General features: G+C 37.1%; 1 pseudogene; it reads right to left on the bottom strand.

The window, feature by feature from the left end:
• Positions 1–14,906: 14,906 nt before the first annotated feature.
• On the bottom strand, positions 14,907–15,375 carry LOC129941780 (FAU ubiquitin-like and ribosomal protein S30; annotated as a pseudogene).
• Between the last annotated feature and the right edge of the window lie 3,358 nt (positions 15,376–18,733).

An 18,733-nucleotide genomic window follows, 5' to 3' on the forward strand; every position in this document is an offset into this window, starting at 1 on the left:
AACTGAAACCGTTCACAACGTCGTAGACACATTGAATGGGTGCTTGAGCAACAGGCGGTGGACGTCGATTTTTCGAACAAAATTTTCTTCAGCAACGAAGCATATTTCTAACTCGGTGGGTATGTTAATAAACAGAATTGTCGTATTTGGGATTCTGTGAATACTCAAGTTATTGCAGAGAAGCCATTACATCCACGAAAAGTCGCTGTTTGGTGCGCTCTTTGGTCTGGGCGGAGGTGTGATTTTACCTTACTTCTTTGAAAACGACAATGGAACCACTGACACCGTAAATTGGGAGCATTGTGCTCATATGACGACTTTGTTTACCTGCTATAGAAGTGTACGCTTTGGAGATATGGCAAAACCAAAATCCCCAAATCCAGAATTAACAAAATTAAAATCCTTAAGCACAGATTCACCAAATTTTAAGTATATCTAAGAAATTATGTTCGTTTCTTCGATAAACTCAAAATATGGTGATTCTGTGCTTAAGGATTTTGATTTTTGGAATAATTCAGAACAAAGTTGTGTTTATCTTTTTATTCAACAAAAACATACAAAATGAATACCATCTATGTTTTTCAGAAACGAGAAATACATTTTGAATTAAAAGTATTAAATAATCAATTAAAACAAATAATTTAGCATGTATTACACAATATGATATAAAGTTTAAAAATTTATTTTTTTCAACTTTTAACCGCCTTGTTTTTATTTTTAGCTCCTTGTATGTCACGCTCGATTTTTCGAATTGACGATTTTTACCGTTCCTTATTTTCTTAATTGTGGTAACAACATCTATCATTTCCGATTGTAGGACAAAATTCCCAACCCGTGTGTCCCAATGTCCATTTTTTCAAAAATGTAATGTCCCAATTTTTGTCATTCAGAAGGCACTGGTTTCTATTCATTATTTATCTCAATGCCAAGTTTTTCCAATAATAATGTTTTGAATTGATAGTACGGCGGACTAATAGCTTCTTATGTATGTAAGGGGGGTCCCTGCAACCCCCCTGGTTGGAAATACTAAAGCATTTGGGGTGGGTGTGAGTTTGGGGAGTACTTTTTGCATTTGAGCATTTTAGTGCTAAGAAATCCACAACAAAAAAAATCAAGTATGGCAACACTAAACAAAAAACAGAGAAGAAATGTCAAAACCAAAAATGTTTGCGTTTGTATGTGAAAAAAAGGACCTTGAAAATTAATTTAAAATAGAAATAAATGTTATTCCTCGCTCTAAAATTGCTATAATTATTAATTATTTGCAAATATTTATCAAATAAAAAAAAGCTTGTCAAAATTCGTGCTGCGCTAATGGAAAAGTTAGTCAAAAATTGTATTGGGGCACCAATTTTTTGGGAAAATGATCATGTTTGGAGCCATTGATTTTTCGAAAATGGATTGGGGAAAATGATTTGAGAAACTTGGCCCCCTACTATCATTTCCTTTAATAAATCTCTAATCAGTTCATGCCAAGCTTCAACTACATAAAACTGAATAAAATTCCGGTTCATATTTTTTTTTGACGCATCTAGAAAATTGGTTTTGAACCAGAAGAAAAGTTTTGAAAAGTCGTAATTTTCTGAACACATATGTCGGTATCCCGATTTATTCGCGTTTACTTTTAAAACCGCAAAATGGATAACCCTGAACAAGAACTAGTATTAAAAGACAACCTTTTTTCGTTTAGAAATCATTGTAATCATTCCGATTTGTCACATTGAAAATATTGACATTTCTCGACTGTTTAATTTACCTAGAATATAAATGTACTCGTATGTACGTCCGTACGTTTTGGATATCATTTTTTGTCGTTCATATTTCAAGAACTAGTAAAGATATTTACTTCACAAAAATGTTTTTTTTTTACAGATATTAACATAGAAAGATGCTCAAATATCTTTTAAAAAATATATTGAGATATTCGCTTCAAACTAATTTAATCCTATTCACATTTTTCAACATAAAGTTTATTTTTTTTAAATCTACTGTAAGTTTTTACATGAAACAAATATTTAAATCTGACAAAAATTTGGCACAAAAACAATAAAAATGAATGTTCGATTCTCGATATTTCGTGAATAATTGAAGATATTGTCTTCAAAATGATTCCATTCTCTACAAAATATTTTTGTTGACGTAAGTTAATAATTGTCTTATCTTATAAACTCAATTTGAACTAATTTAAATAAAAAAAAAGAGGCTCGGATGCGACCCACACTGATAACTTCCCATCCTGTCTGTCGATTTATCTTGCTTAAAAGTTTGTCTATATGTACTACTATCAATTTTACCAAATTTGCGTACTATTTTTTATAGATTTTATTTTTTATGAAAGAAAAAGACTGTTAGATTTTTATATAAAAATCATTGAATATCGAAAACAATATTTTCTGTAAAATAAAATAAATTTGAAGCCAATATTTCAAAGTTTTGAAAAGATATTTGAGTCGAAAATCAATTGTTACCAACTTTTATAATTTTTTTAAGGTTTTTATTTTTTGTAAAAAAACTGTCAATTCGATTTTTCTCAACATCTTTCAGAATGTTTAAAACAATATTTCTTATAAGATAAAATAAGTTTGAAGTTTGACTTTCAAGTTTTTGAAAAAATATTTGAATCGATATTCAATTTTTACCAACTTTTGTTAATTTTTGTTCGGTTTTTTTTTTATTCAAAAACTGTCAATTCGATTTTGTTCAAAATTTTACTGAATGTTGACAACAATATTTTTTGAAAGAAAAAATTAAATTAAAGTCCACATCTCAAAGTTTTGAAAAGATATTTGAGTCGAAAATCAAATTTTACCAACTTTTATTAATTTTTTTTAAGTTTTTTTTTTTTTGTAAAAAAAACTGTCAATTCGATTTTTTTCAAAATTTTATCAGATTTCAAAAACATTATTCTCCGTTGCTCAAAATTGTTTTGGAAATGAAATCATATTTTGGTCGTTAAATTTAGGAGGTGACAAATTTTTTTTTCAGTTTTTTTGATTTAGAAAAAAAAACCGTTAAATGTATTTTTTTCAAAAAATATAAAGGGTGATTTTTTTGAGGTTAGGATTTTCATGCATTAGTATTTGACAGATCACGCGGGATTTCAGACATGGTGTCAAAGAGAAAGATGCTCAGTATGCTTTGACATTTCATCATGAATAGACTTACTAACGAGCAACGCTTGCAAATCATTGAATTTTATTACCAAAATCAGTGTTCGGTTCGAAATGAGTTTCGCGCTTTACGTCCCATTTATGGTCTACATAATCGACCAAGTGAGCAAACAATTAATGCGGTTGTGACCAAGTTTCGCACTCAGTTTACTTTATTGGACATTAAACCAACCACACGAATGCGTACAGTGCGTGCAGAAGAGAATATTGCGTCTGTTTCTGAGAGTGTTGCTGAAGACCGTGAAATGTCGATTCGTCGCCGTTCGCAGCAATTGGGTTTGTGTTATTCGACCACATGGAAGATTTTACGCAAAGATCTTGGTGTAAAACCGTATAAAATACAGCTCGTGCAAGAACTGAAGCCGAACGATCTGCCACAAAGTCGAATTTTCAGTGAATGGGTCCTAGAAAAGTTGGCAGAAAATCCGCTTTTTTATCGACAAATTTTGTTCAGCGATGAGGCTCATTTCTGGTTGAATGGCTACGTAAATAAGCAAAATTGCAGCATTTGGAGTGAAGAGCAACCAGAAGCCGTTCAAGAACTGCCCATGCATCCCGAAAAATGCACTGTTTGGTGTGGTTTGTACGGTGGTGGAATCATTGGACCGTATTTTTTCAAAGATGCTGTTGGACGCAACGTTACGGTGAATGGCGATCGCTATCGTTTAATGCTAACAAACTTTTTGTTGCCTAAAATGGAAGAACTGAACTTGGTTGACATGTGGTTTCAACAAGATGGCGCTACATGCCACACAGCTCGCGATTCTATGGCCATTTTGAGGGAAAACTTCGGAGAACAATTCATCTCAAGGAATGGACCGGTAAGTTGGCCACCAAGATCATGCGATTTGACTCCTTTAGACTATTTTTTGTGGGGCTACGTCAAGTCTTAAGTCTACACAAATAAGCCAGCAACTATTCCAGCTTTGGAAGACAACATTTCCGAAGAAATTCGGGCTATTTCGGCCGAAATGCTCGAAAAAGTTACCCAAAATTGGACTTTCCGAATGGACCACCTAAGACGCAGCCGCGGTCAACATTTAAATGAAATTATCTTCAAAAACTAAATGTCATGGACCAATCTAACGTTTTAAATAAAGAACGTTTCAAAAAATGCCTTTTTTAAAAAAGTTCTCAAGCTCTTAAAAAAATCACCGTTTACTTCTTTGAGATCACGTTACAGTTTATTATAAAAAATTTAATTCAAGTCTCTAGCGTTTTTGATTCGTAAGATATTTAGGGTTAACCAAAATTTTCACCTTTTTTTTAAACTGCTATGGTCAAAAAAACCACCCACGCAATTTTCTTGAGAGCCCTTTCTGCCTTATTATCTGTATAGCAAAATTTATTTGAAGTCGATATCTCTTCAGGTCTTGAGCTATGGACCACGAAAAAAACGTCGTGAATGTGTGTTCACTCACGCACAGACAGCTTTCCAAAAATCTTTCATTTCGACTCTTGTGACCTTGAAACATCGTGAAATGTCAAAATTTTGCATTCGACAAATCAGACCCATTACTTAGTTAATAAATTAGATGGCGCAACAGTCCTTTGAGAACAAGAGACTAGTTACTTACAACTCTCAACCTGTGTGCGAGTAATGTTGTCAGCGATAGAGTGGGCCTACAGTTTAAAGCCGACTCCGAACGGCTACGTGAGAAAGCACTTTTCATGACAAGCATTACTCTTGGAGAATTTGTCAATTCCTCGCAAGATGCAGTACCCGTGAAAGAATCTTTAGATGTCACAGGCAGGGTTTGAACCCAAGACCTCTGGCCTGATAGTCCAAGGCAACAAACAATCATGCCACAACTACTAAAACAAAGAAAGATATTGTTGTATCTCACACCAAATATTGTTATTGCTGTTTTGTTAGAGTTTTAAAAAAATCTATAACTCAATAAATTTTTCTATTATATAATGTTTTTGTACTAAAATCTCTTTCTCATCAAAGGGTTAATCACAAATTGTTTAGTACTGTTTCCTAAGTATATTTTGTAAGCCTTGTGTCACTTCTGAAAACATGCCTGACATATTGACCTCTCTTTCGAACTACGTTATATCCAAATTTTATTCCCTTTAAAACCATGTCCTTGCCAATAACTTTGACACTTCACTCAACACCATATTTTGCCATATCAACTTCACTAGATATGTACATATATTGTATTGGCCATGACAAAGGCTTATACTATATTCTAAAGGCTACAAAATATAATGTAAATTTTGAACTTGGCCCCATGCACAGTGCACACCAAACACCATCACACTCAGGTGCTTGTTCTAGGGGATTTCCTATTTCCTATTTCCGTTTTAGACCCCCTGAAAGCATTATAAATTGCATCGTTTGCCTCAGATGAACATATTTTAAAAATATATATGTATGCACATGTATTGGAACATATACTGTATATAAGTACTAACAACACCACAAACACAATATGCTTGGCTTAGCTACAAGATGAAATGTTTTTATTTTCCTTTCTTGTTGTTGTGTTTTTTTTTTGAAATAAAATAAAAAGCCTTGGCACAAGTGCGGTATTGAATTTTTCCATACAATTTATAGGATTAAAATGCATAGGGCTTCGTTTTTCTATATTTAAAACGAAAGTTATCAACTTGGATAAAGGTATAAAGAGAGAGGTAGCTAGCTTAGCTATAGAGGGTAGGTAAGGCACTCGCTTAACTACTGTGATCCATACTGCATTGAAAGTTTGCTTGTAGACCTTGTTATTGACATTGCTTAACTTGGCTTAAGGTTTTGAAAAAGTTTAAAAATTATACTATGGTGGAAATTGAGTGCATTTATCGTAGATGGTTTTGATATGAAAAAAGTATTGTGGGAAAAGGAAAATTGTTTTATGAGAGAAAATATGTAAACAAATAAGAAAAAAACAACAACTATAGATTGTTAGAAACTTGATCTTAATTTTTTATGAAGTTCATAGTTTGGCTTCTAATGGACAGGATTACATTTTTTATGAGAAAGTTTGCGAAAAGGCTTATGATAGCCACGAGCCACAAATGATGAACAAAATAATTGGTATTTTACCTCAACCAACGTCTAGTGGATCGGCCTCCAAGCTGAAAACCCCAAGAAATCTCTCAAAATCGTTATTGTTATTCAGTTCTGTCAAAATGTTAAATTCAAAAACTCAACCATTGCATTTGATACCATCATCCTTTAGAATCATTTGCAACACTTTTTTCCTGTCTCAAGGCATCGTATACTGTCACAAAAACTAATGTACCCTTCAAAATGAATATACTATTTACCAAGAACTTAAACGTTACTATTTATATCTCTTTGACTTTCCAAAACTAACTCCTCACATTATTTAGCATTGTCTTCGTCTCTATACGTAGTTTCAAACCCCAGCTAGCGCAGCCATTACTAACAGCTTTTGCATGTAGATTTAAGCGTTTACTGAACAAAAACAAAAAAACGACATCTCAAAACACACAAATCTACTTTAAGAGCACGAAAGCATAACGTCCTGATGATTACTTTCTACTGGTAATGTACGTAAGATTTCTGCTCTCACCAAATCCTATCCTCCCCCACCCCCCAACACACCCCTTCGTTTGCTTTTTCGTATCCTGCGGATTGTTATTCAGGGAATTATTTCGGTTGGGTTATTACACCCAACATTACTGTTGGTTATACACATCTCCTGTAAATATGTTTGTTTGGGGAATGTGTGTGTGAAAAAGCAGATAGGAAAAAAAAGAAATATTTTCCTTGCACAGTTAAAGGTTTTTTTCTTTAACTTCAACATCTTGAAAAGAAAAGCACGACATAAACCTTTTTTGACATTAGAAAATTGTTGTTAAATTTAATTCGTTATTAGCTATACACACTTTTGAGGATGTACTAGTATCTCGGTGGGAATTTTGTTTTTTATTGATTTTGAAAAAAAAATGATTTTTTAAGCATTCGAAGACACTCATGGCCTTTTTTAATAATGTGGTAAGAATTCCAAAAAAATTACCTAGAAAAGGCTTTCATTTTAATCGCAGAACTTTCAGCTATGTAGTTGATTGCTTATTCGTTGTGCAAAATCAAGTTTGGTCAACTTCCAAATTTTCAGCTTCTTAAACGTTTTGGAATTGAAACCATTTTAACCGCTAGTTCCTTATTAAAACTTTACTTAAACTAAAACAATCTAGAAGACGAATACGTAAATACTTATTTTGGAGCTTTTTAAATGGTAATTTTTAGCTTGATAATTAATTTACTATCTTCTATTAGTTAATGTTTATTCTAATTTTAACTAAAAAAGTGGACCTCTGGTGAAGTTAGTGAAAATTGAAAATTTTAAAATTAAATAGAGGCTGGGATGTGGCTTACTGTTAACTTACCATCTGTGTCCATCTGTAGATTTTTCTAAAAGTTTAACAAAATATCAATGATAACAGTTTGTATTAAGATAAACAGATTTTAAGTTGTTTGTTTTCATAATTCCTGAGTCGAGGAGGATTCCCGAGATGAAATCGGAGGCCCTAGACTACTATAAAGCACACATCACCACCATGCAGGAAATACGATGGGTTGGGCCGTAGGATGAAAAACTTCGATATTTACTGTGGTGACTGCTACCGAGAAAACCAACAGCGATTATTTGGATTCAGCTTTGTCATTGGAGCTGGACTTAAGAAACAAATCTAGAGCTATAGGTACATCATCGAGCCCCTCACGAACACTCGCATCAAGGCTTAATTCGGTAACAATAGCCTAATATACGAACACTCCCCATAGAAAAAAAAAAACAACACCAAGGATACGTTCTTCGAGCTCTTAGACAAAACATATGAGCTAATATTAACATTGTTCTGGGGAATTTTAATGCCAAGCTATGAAAACAAGACATCTTTAGTGGAATAATCGGGAAAAACAGCCTGCATGACAACACTTCCGACAGAGGATTCAGGCTCATAGATTTTGCTGCGCTGCGAAACGTCATGGTAGCCAATACGCGTTTTCCACACCTCAACATCCACAAAGGAACTTGGACCTCTCCGCAGATCAATCTACCGTCAACTAGATTGACCATATTGCGATAGACATCAGACACACTTCCAGCATCATGAATATGCGAAATTTTCGAGGAGCTAACATCAACTCGGGACACTACCTCGTGGTAGCCAAGGTAAAACTTTGAGTTTTCAGACCCAAGGTAAAACCGGAAGATGCTTGGAGAAGGTACAACGTCGAAAGGCTACAATCGCAAGAGATCGCCAAATCCCTTTCCGACCGAGTTACAAGTAACCCCGAAGTTCTCTGCCACCAACACAATGTATCGAGAACCAATGGCAATATTGATGATGCAATCATATTCGCCACCTCTGACGTACTGGGTTTCAAGCAGCCACCCGCAAGGAACCCCTGGTTTGATGAGGAATGTCGGAAGGCAAGCTCGGGACCGAGCTAGATGGAGAAGATTGTTGAGTGAGGCCCTAGTTCACACAGGACTGTAGTGCCACCTTAAGTAAGAAAGTATTGTAACGTAATACTAAACAAGAATATTTTTGGAATAAAATCCAACTAACGGTTTTTTCTTATAAATCAGAAAAACTGAACAAAAATTTGTCACCTCAGAAGTTTTAAGAAATAAATAAGGCTTTATCTACAAAAACATTTTGTGCAACGAGGAGTAATATTTTTGATACTTACTTACTTACTTAAGGTGGCGCTTCAGTCCGGGACGGACCTGGGTCTCAACCAACATGTGTCTCCAGCCAGATCGGTCCCTAGCTAGCTGTCTCCAGTTTCGCACGCCAAGTTGGTTGAGGTCCTCACCCACCTGGGTGTGCCACTTGAGTAGCGGTCTTCTTTTACTGCGCCGTCCCTCGGGATTGGATTCGAAGACCTTCCGGCCTGGAGCCTTGCTGTCCATCCACTCTACTTGACTAAGCCATCTAAACCGTTGGACCTTAATTCTGGTAACCAGTTCAGTGTAGCTGTACACTGTACAGCCCGTAAAGTTCGTCGTTATATTATCTTCTCCTCCATTCTCCATCTATGCGTACGGGACCAAAAATCACCCGAAGAATTTTTCTCTCGAAGCATCCTAAGACGCTCTCATCTTTCTTTGACAGGGTCTTTAAATGAGAACCGGGATGATGAGTGTCTTATAGATGGTGATTTTACATGCTCGAGAGAGGATTTTACTTCTCAATTGCCTTCTAAGTCCAAAGAAGCAGCGATTTGCAAGAGTTATTCTTCGTTTGATTTCAACGCTGGTGTCGTTGTCTGCATTAATAGCGGTGCCTAGGTAGACAAAGTCCTTAACTACCTCAAAGTTATAGCTGTCCATGGTGACGTTTTGTCCAAGACGTCGTTGTTCAGTGTCCTTTTTTGATGACAGCATATACTTGGTCTTGCCCTCATTGACCACTAAACCCATCTTCTTTGCTTCCGTCGCAATGCTCAAAAACGCTCCACGGACATCACGCTTTGATCTTCCAACTATATCAATATCATCTGCGTATCCGAGTAATTGGATGGATCTTTGGAAGATTGTGCCTCTAGTGTTGACGGTTGAGTTTTGCACAATTCTTTCCAGAACGATGTTGAAGAAGTCGCATGACAGTGCATCGCCTTGTCTAAAACCTTTTTTGACATCAAATGCATCGGTAAGATCTTTTCCGACCTTGATAGAGCAGCGTGCATTCTCCATCGTCATTCTGCACAAACGGATAAGTTTGACAGGGATGCCAAAACAAGACATTGCTCGGTAGAGCTCTTCCCTATAGATGCTGTCATTCGCGGCTTCAAAATCGATAAAGAGATGGTGGGTATCGATTTGAAGTTCCTGGGTTTTTTCCAAGATCTGCCGTAGTGTGAATATTTGGTCGATAGTGGACTTTCCTGGTCTAAAGCCACACTGATAAGGATCAATCAGGTTGTTGACGAATGGCTTCGGACGTTCACATAATACGGCAGAGAGGATCTTAAACGCAATGTTAAGGAGACTGATGCCTCTGTAGTTGGCGCAGTTTAGAGGGTCTCCTTTCTTATGTATCGGGCACACTATGCTGAAATTCCACTCATCGGGCACGCTTTCTTCCGACCATATTTTGCAGATGAGTTGGTGCATGCTCCGTACCAAGTCATCGCCTGCTGCTGATATATCTACGAGTATCTTCACTTCGTCAAGGTCGGTTAGTCGGAATTGTTGATCTGCGTCGCCGATGTTGAGTGGTTCTATCTCCCTTACAGCGGAATTCGGTTCGTCATCGCCGTTATATAATTTGGAGAAGTGATCTTTCCATATTCTCAGCATCGACTGCGGTTCTACTACGATGTTTCCCTAATTGTCTTTACAAGATTCGGTTCGTGGCTGGTAACTTTGGGAGGTTTTTTTTTACCTTTTGGTAAAATTTAAGAACCTCATTGCTGTTGTGACATCCCTCTATCTCCTCGATCGCGCGCACTCTTTTTCCATCTAAGAAGCCTGTTTTCCCCATCTCCTCTTCTGCTCGTAGAGCTCGGGAGCAGCTCTAGTCCTTTCGTGCAGCGCCGTTTTGTATGCCTCTTGTTTCGATGCGTACGCTTGCCGGCATTCGTGGCCGTGTGAAACCTAGCACTTCAGAGGCGGCATCTCTGATGGCTGCAAGGCAATGTTGCCACTGGTTTTCAATGCTTAATGCAGGAAGCATAGGACTCCTTAACAGGTTATTAGAGACTCGATCGGAAAAGGACATGGCAGTCGCTTGCGATTGTAGCCGTCTAACGTCGAATCTTCTCACAGTACTTCCTTGTTTTGGCTTGAATCGGGATATCCATAGCCGTACGTTGGCTACAACGAGGTAGAGGTTCGAGTCAATGTTGGCCTCTCGGAATGTTCGGATATCCTGGATACTGGAGAAGTGTCGTGCGTCGATCGCAATGTGGTCAATCTGGTTTACGGTTGATTTATCAGGAGATTTCCATGTCCCCTTTTGGATATTAAGATGCGTACTAGCTACCAGAACGTCTCGCCCGCAGCGAAATCGACCAGCCTGAATCCGTTGTCGGAGGTAGTGTCGTGCAGGCTGTATCACCAGATTATGCCACCAAAGATGTCTTCTCTTCCTAGCTTGGCATTAAAATCTCCTAAGACAATTTTAATGTCATAGCCAGGGCACTGCTCATATGTCTTGTCCAAGAGCTCGAAGAAAATGTCTTTGGTCTTCATCTTTCTCCTCTGTTTAGGCGCATATAAGGCTTATGTTTGCTGTCTTTGATCTCGGTAGCAGTCGCCGTAGTAGATATCGCAGTCTTTTAGTTTGCATTTGCCCGGTCCATCCCATCGCACTTCTTGGATGGCTGTAATATCTGCCTAGCAGGAGTTTAGGGCTTCCGCTAATTGTTCGGCTGTACGTGGTCTGTTAAGGGACCTAACATTCAACGTACATATCCGAAGTTCGTTGTCCTTATTTCGTTTTGCGTGAGTTGTCAACAGTGAATGCGTCCATATCAGAGGCTTTGTGGTGCTTCGAAACTAGGATGATTTTACGTGGCCAGGAAGTCACCCCGACGCACAACCCCCAACCTGGAGGGCCAGATCCTTAGTACAACTCCAAGGATAGGGAGCCGGATAAACCGCTCCTTACAGACCTGGGCTCCGAATATGTCGAAGAATCCCTATAAGGTGTTCACTTAGTAGTTCAACCTTACTGGAACTGTAGACGCCACCCTTGATTCCATCTCGAGAATTCGTCCGCTGCCGCCTGGATAAGGAGAGGTGCCTTAGTGGAAACACCTCTCCCCCCCTCTCTCGTTTGCTGCCCCCAACAACTTTCCACTGGGGTGGGAACCCAATCTCCAGTTGAGGTACTAGGCACCCGATGTTCGCCACTGGGAGGTGAGAGTAGCAGTTGATAGACAGAGGTGGGTTTTTAGAGATTCTGTGGACGCTTGTGTCCTCTTGAATGCACATGTCTACCGTTTGAACATCAATATTTTTGATATCAAGTAAAATTTTAAGAAAAATCGAATTGAAAGTTTTTTTTTCACAGTTTAAAATGATTGGTGAAAAGACAATAGCATCGTTTAGTCATTAAAGGTGCTAGAACACCGTGGTAATGCCTCTTGCCTCATCATTTTGTATAGTGAAACAGTTAGTTCAACTCATTTGTTTAAATTATTCAAAAGTAATAGTCGCTTCGTTGTTTTCAAGCTGTTTCGGTCATGCTGACAGATACAGAGATTCTTTCTTCAACCGTACTATCCGAATGTGGATTACAGGGTCTGTAATATTCAGAAATTCAAGGCCAATGTGTACGATAGCTCTTTTAATACCTTTCTCTTATAAAGCTCACATTATTTTCCGGGCATATTAAGGGAACAAAAATCCTTTTGATTTAAGATATTCATGTTTTGCAAAAATTGTTTTTACTTAAATTTGAAGAACTCTTTTTAATTCTTAAATTAACTCAGCTAATATTTAACTATAGGAAATAAACTATTGTTGAAGTTATCTTAAAGAACCGATCACTATTCAAAAATGTTCAGACATTTTTAAAAACCCCTAAGCACTCCATAGGAACGATTACGCACGACTTAGTTTCAGAATTTAATTTTTCACACAAAGACTTCAAAATTATTTGAGCTTGTGATGCAGTTTCAAATATTTTTGTATAGTTTCCCACGAGAATTTACAATTCGGAATAAATTTCAAACTTTTCCTTACCATTCCATCAATTCAACTAGATATGCCATTGTTTTGGTAGATTTGTGGTTAACCGATGAAAATATAGTTTTATAGCCAAAAGTGTTGAGAGCAGCTTATATCAATTTATGGTCGGGTCATATAATAAATTAATTGTGGATTTATTCAAATGATTTTATATTGTCAACTTTATGAATTTTTAAAATAAAGTGGCTTTTCAAATGTATTTTATACTAATAACATAATTTAAATATTAAATTTAATTAATACAAAAAAAAAAGTTTATATCCTGTTTTGTTAAAAAACAAAACTAAGTTATCTGAATGTACATGAATACAGAGTCCTATACGTAAGCATAGGACATATAAAATTTATAATTTATGAACATCATGATGCAAGCAACTTTTAGTAATTGATTTAGTTATTATATGAGTCGAACATTATATCCATGTACAAGTCCACTTAAAGTTAAGTCCCCCAAGGAATCACTATACTCCAACTTATATGTATTGCCTGACAGTATTCACATTCTTTATTATTCATGTAGTTTCAACTTCAACATCTCAATTAGGCCAGCAATAAAAGTTGAGTGACAACAACTTTGGATCTTTCTCTCTCCGTTTTGTTGGCTTATATAGACTATAAAACTTTGTTCGCCTGCATAAAGTCACGTAGACTCTTGTCGACCAGTTTAGTATTTTTTTTAGCTCTTTTCTTTGTTTAATACAATATCAAGTTTACGTACAATTTTAACAATTGATTTCATCAATGAACTTAATAAAAAAGCTTGAAGCATTATTAAGGCTTGTTTTAATATACTTAAAATTTAGAACGACAGTTTGCACTTTTTGTATGGTAATTGTTAGTATGGCAATTGACAGAAAAACTTATTTAGCTTAGAATAAAATTAAGATATCAATGAAGATCCGAACAAGACATGATTAAAGAAGTAAGGAAGATACTAGAGTGTGAAATTGTACGTTTGCGTTGAATGAGTTTTCAGTTTCTGCTTTTGCCGCTTGAATCTGAAGAAATTTGTCAAGTAAAAGCGATTACTAAATAATTTAACAGAGTAAGGTTATTCAAATTCTTTACAAGAGTGATGGAAATTTTGCAGTCGCAGTTCGAAAAACTAAGTTTTAAAACAACGTGAAGCAAATGGTGAAAAAACTTTTGGGATGTCAAGAAATCGAAACCTTCAAAGTTGCTCAAAATTAAATTAGGAGGCGCATCAGTCCGTAGGAACCAGGTCCTAGTGACTTACAACTCTCAACTATACCTGTGTGTGAGTATTTGCAGGGTTGGAGAGGACCTACAGTTTGATGTCGAATCCGAACGGCAAATTTGAGAAAGCAATTTTTCGTGATTAGAATAACTCTTGGAGAATTTGTCAATTTCTCGCAAAAGGCAGTACTCGTGAAATAAACTTAAGATGGCACAGGCAGGGATCGAACCCAAGACCTCTCGCATGACACTCCAACGCACTAACCATCATGCCACGGGTACTACTCAGAGTTGCTCAAGAACAACTAATTATCAGTCATTGCTTTAAGAATTTAAAGACGGTTAGTTTTACACGGGAGTTATCGAGAACATAAAGGGTGGTTAAATTTTAAGGGCCGATATTGAATGCGAACCACACCTAAACGCCAATATTTTTTTCCTTTCATTATTTATTTTGAAATTACATAAGAATTTAATTTGAACTTTGGAAATATGCATAATCTAGCAACGTTTAAAAGTTATTCAGGTTTGTTATGAAAATGAGCGTTCAAATCGTGCAAAAATGTGTGCAAATGTGATCTGTAGAAGATGTGAAAACGCCAGTGCATGTTCGAACAGCTAATGCTGCAGAAAATAATTCTGATGTTTGCGATAGTGTGGCTGAAGAGCCGTCCACCTCAGTTTGTTTATTTGCACCCCTCACTCTCGTCGTTGATGAACATTATACATAAAGACTTTGCTTTTACATGCTTACAAGGTGCAATTTGACACTCAAGAACTAAAGCCTCTTGACCATTTCAAGTGTCGTCAACAGTGGATGATCAGTTTTCGAGGAAAATCATTTTATTTTTACAAAAATGTTTATAAATTGTTTTGTTTTTTATCCACAAAAAAGATTAATAAATTTGGGACATAATCTAAGAAGAGTTAGCATTTGGACTACGACGACGATCGAATCCGTGCACGAAGTTGACGAAACGTCTGTTGTACTGAATCCTCCTCTTTGCGCGACCGGTCTTCTTTTTCCTCTTTTCTTGTTACTCAACTTTAGGAGTTTGTCCCTTGACCTTACCGGCACGAGCTAAAGAACGGTGACATCCAATTCAAAAGATGACAAACTACTAACGCAGGCATCGTTCTCCAAAAGCGTTTTCTTCACAGTTAAGGACGAAATCTTCGGTGATTCCCTTCAATTGGGTCAATTGAGCCTTGACGGCGGCAATTGTATCATTTTGGGAAATCTCTAGGGTCTCAACGGAATCCAAACCATGTACAAAAAGCTGCATGTTGGCTACGTTGTGGCAAATTCTTGTCACTCTTGTCGGGGATTTTCAGTAATTAGGCACATTTTCACCTCAGCGGTCCGTCAATCATCAGACATTTCGACATATTAACGACATAGAAATTCCATTTTGCCTAAGCGTCATCAAAAAGTTGGACCATTGGTTGGAGTTATGTCGCTGAGGTCAAGGCGGTAATTTGGCTGATATTTTGATTATTACAATAAAAATAATTTCCTAAATATTTTGTGTTCTATTTGAAATCAAATAAAATCGACCCTTAACGTTTAACTACCCTTTACATCCGCAACAGGTACGAAAATTCAGATAACTATTGATGAGTTTCTCCTCAATCTCCTGACTCTTTCGCCTTCTTTATTGAGTTGATTCCACTACATTGAGTGTGTCCAATCTTTCGTCATTTGTGCTTTTGTGTAATAGGGTTAAGTCAATGATTTGTTGACCACTTTTCCTATATGTCTTAGGTGAAACTCCAGTTTGGCTTGAGAACCTGTCAGATGTTTGGAAGGTGAAGGTTGAAAATTTCCTAGTTATTTTTTAAATAGTTTCGTAACCTTATAACAGAACTGAATCGACCGACGTTTGATGGAAACAGTAGCTGATACTTCAAGCTGAAAAAAGTTATTCGTAGTAACGTTATACAGCATCAAACGGAGTCTTAGATTTCCTTTTTTTTTTGTTGCAATATTGACAATACTTCCAAGATATTTTAAACTTTCTTCTACTATTTGTTGAGCACTGTTTATCAGAGAGAGAGAAGATGACTAAGAGTCCAATGACTCCTGGTTCTTTCTCTACTATTGTTATTGTTATTGTAGGATAAAATAATTAATTTATGTTGCGAAAAACTCGTGATTTAAAATTGAATGGAATTAATGATAGCAAATCAAAAGAAGTTATCAATAATATCTTTAATGAACAAAACATTTTGGAACGATATTTAAGCTTTTTAAGGCAATAAGAGTGCACCTTGATTTATAATCTGGTAAAGACTCAGCCCAGTTAAGATTTTGAAGTGCATAAAGAGTGAATCTTTTCTCAACTCTTTCGATTCTGAAAATATTATTTTCATAAAAAGTAGACCAGACGTTACAACAATATTCTAAGAAAGGTAGAACTATGTAGACATAAATAAGGTCTTCAAACTATAGGCATCCGTAAAATCTTTGGAATTTCACTTTAAGAAACCTTAAAGTAAATTACCTTTAGATACAATATAATCAACATAAGATCTAAAGTCAATCTTTGATTTAAAAATCACCCAAGATCATTTACTTCAATTAAGCTCAAAAGACTAACTCATAGTATTTATATTCAAAGTCATTAAGGGATGAAGATTTATATTGAAACAAAAGCGAACCTTAGGCAAACGACAACAAAAAAAAGAAGACAATAAGTTTAATTGCGGTTCCCGAGAGGATTTATTTAAGGTTTTTGTTTTATTTAAGTTTTCTTTTATTTAAGTTTTCTTTTTAAGTTAAGTCGCCAGAATTTTAGAAGAAGCCAAATCAACTGCAACTTCCTCAAAGATGCGGTGTTCTTTTATAGGGCATCCACTGTCTTCCAGTGATTTTCCGTTTTTTCCACTCTCCACTGTCGAGCTCCTGGAAGTTTTCCATTTCCCGCCATTTCTGTCCAGCTGTCACCAATTTAATTTTCCGCAGGTCGCAATAAATCGACTAGATAATTTGTTCTTCGTATTCGGCATTAAATTCCCTTTCGATTGATGTGCCATACTCCTTAGTTCGTCCAGATCTAAATTTCCTAAGGAAATTCGCCTGAAATTAATTTCTTTATAAGAGATTTTTTATAAGTAACCGGATCTTCTGAACGGTTTCATTAAACCGTTCAGTCGACTCTTTAGTTCCGGTGTGTGGATTGTGGAACACAATCGAGCCAGGTGGTACCGAATGTCAAATGTCATTTTTGTTTTCTTCTTTCATTTTCGCACATAACCACAACACTCCCTACTCTAGTGTCTAGTTAATTCGGTTAATTAATTAATTAATAGAATAATAGTGCGCAGGTGCAAATTTTATACACCACGGTGCGGTGCCCTGCATTGGTGTTTGGCGAGTCCCTCACGGGCAGATTACTTGGCGGGCGGTGCAGCTGGTAAATTCGTCACATTGCCCCCTCCTTAGGACTCTGGCTCCTGCTGAGTTCTGGTCCAGGTTTAAAAGGGGCCAAACGGTCCACGTGGATGACTCTTGTTTTCTTACTGCCCTTGCACTGGATCCGGTACACCAATTCAGATAGCCGCGATATGATTCGAACTGGGCCCTCCCAGTCACTCTGTAGCTTAGGCGATATCCCTCTTCTGCGTTTTGGATTGTAGAACCATGCTTCTTCACCTGCAAGAAAGTGAATTGGGTGTTTTTTAATATCGTACCTAGTTTTCATTGAGTCTGCCGCTAAGTTTAGATTATTGCGAGCAATTGCATGTGATTTTTGCAAACGTTGTCTCAATTCTAGTGCATAAATAGGAGGGTCCAAGTCTGTGGTGTTAGGAGAGCCGAAGGCAAGATCTACTGGAAGCTTAACTTCTCGTCCAAGGTTAAGGTATGCCGGTGAGAAACCTGTTGCTTCATGTTCTGCGGAGCGATAAGCAAGGAGGGCTGTTTGAAGATGAAGGTCCCAATTTCTTTGCTGGCTATCGACGTACTTAGCAAGATAGTCTAACAGTGTTCGATTAAACCTCTCCACCATACCATCCGATTGTGGGTGTAGGGGCGTCGTCCTGGTCTTCTCTACACCCAGCACCTTAAGCGAGGCTTGGAATACTTCAGATTCAAAATTGCGTCCTTGATCGGAGTGTATAACCTGAGGAACTCCAAAACGACAGAATACCTGATCTACTAACGGCCCCAGTACTGTTTCTGCTGTCTGGTTGGGAATGGCAAAGCATTCTGGCCATTTAGTGAAGTAGTCCATAACGACGACTATGTAACGATTACCTGCATCTGATTTGGGCAATGGACCCAGAATATCGATAGCAATGCGTTCGAAGGGGCATCCTGGTCGGCTTGGCTGAAGGGCTCCACGCGTTTTTCGTTGGGGGCCACGCCGAGAGGCACAGGTGTGACAAGTCAGGCACCACACTTTAACATCTACCGTTCGTCCAACCCAAAAATACCGTGATTTGACTTTTGACAGTGTCTTCTTTTGACCTAAGTGGCCACCACTGGGGCTGTCGTGTAGTGAAGTGAGTATTGCTGGAACGCAAGCTTTTGGGACCACTATGAGTTTGTTACTTTGACCTGGTTTCTCCTCCCACACCCTTACGAGGGTGCCTTTATCTAAACAGAGCTGATCGTACAAAGCCCAATATGATTTAAGTTCCTCACTTTGACCCGAAATATTAGCTTTATCCGGACGTTTA

This window comes from Eupeodes corollae, chromosome 1 (genome assembly GCF_945859685.1).
Source record: "Eupeodes corollae chromosome 1, idEupCoro1.1, whole genome shotgun sequence".
Lineage (NCBI taxonomy): Eukaryota > Metazoa > Arthropoda > Insecta > Diptera > Syrphidae > Eupeodes > Eupeodes corollae.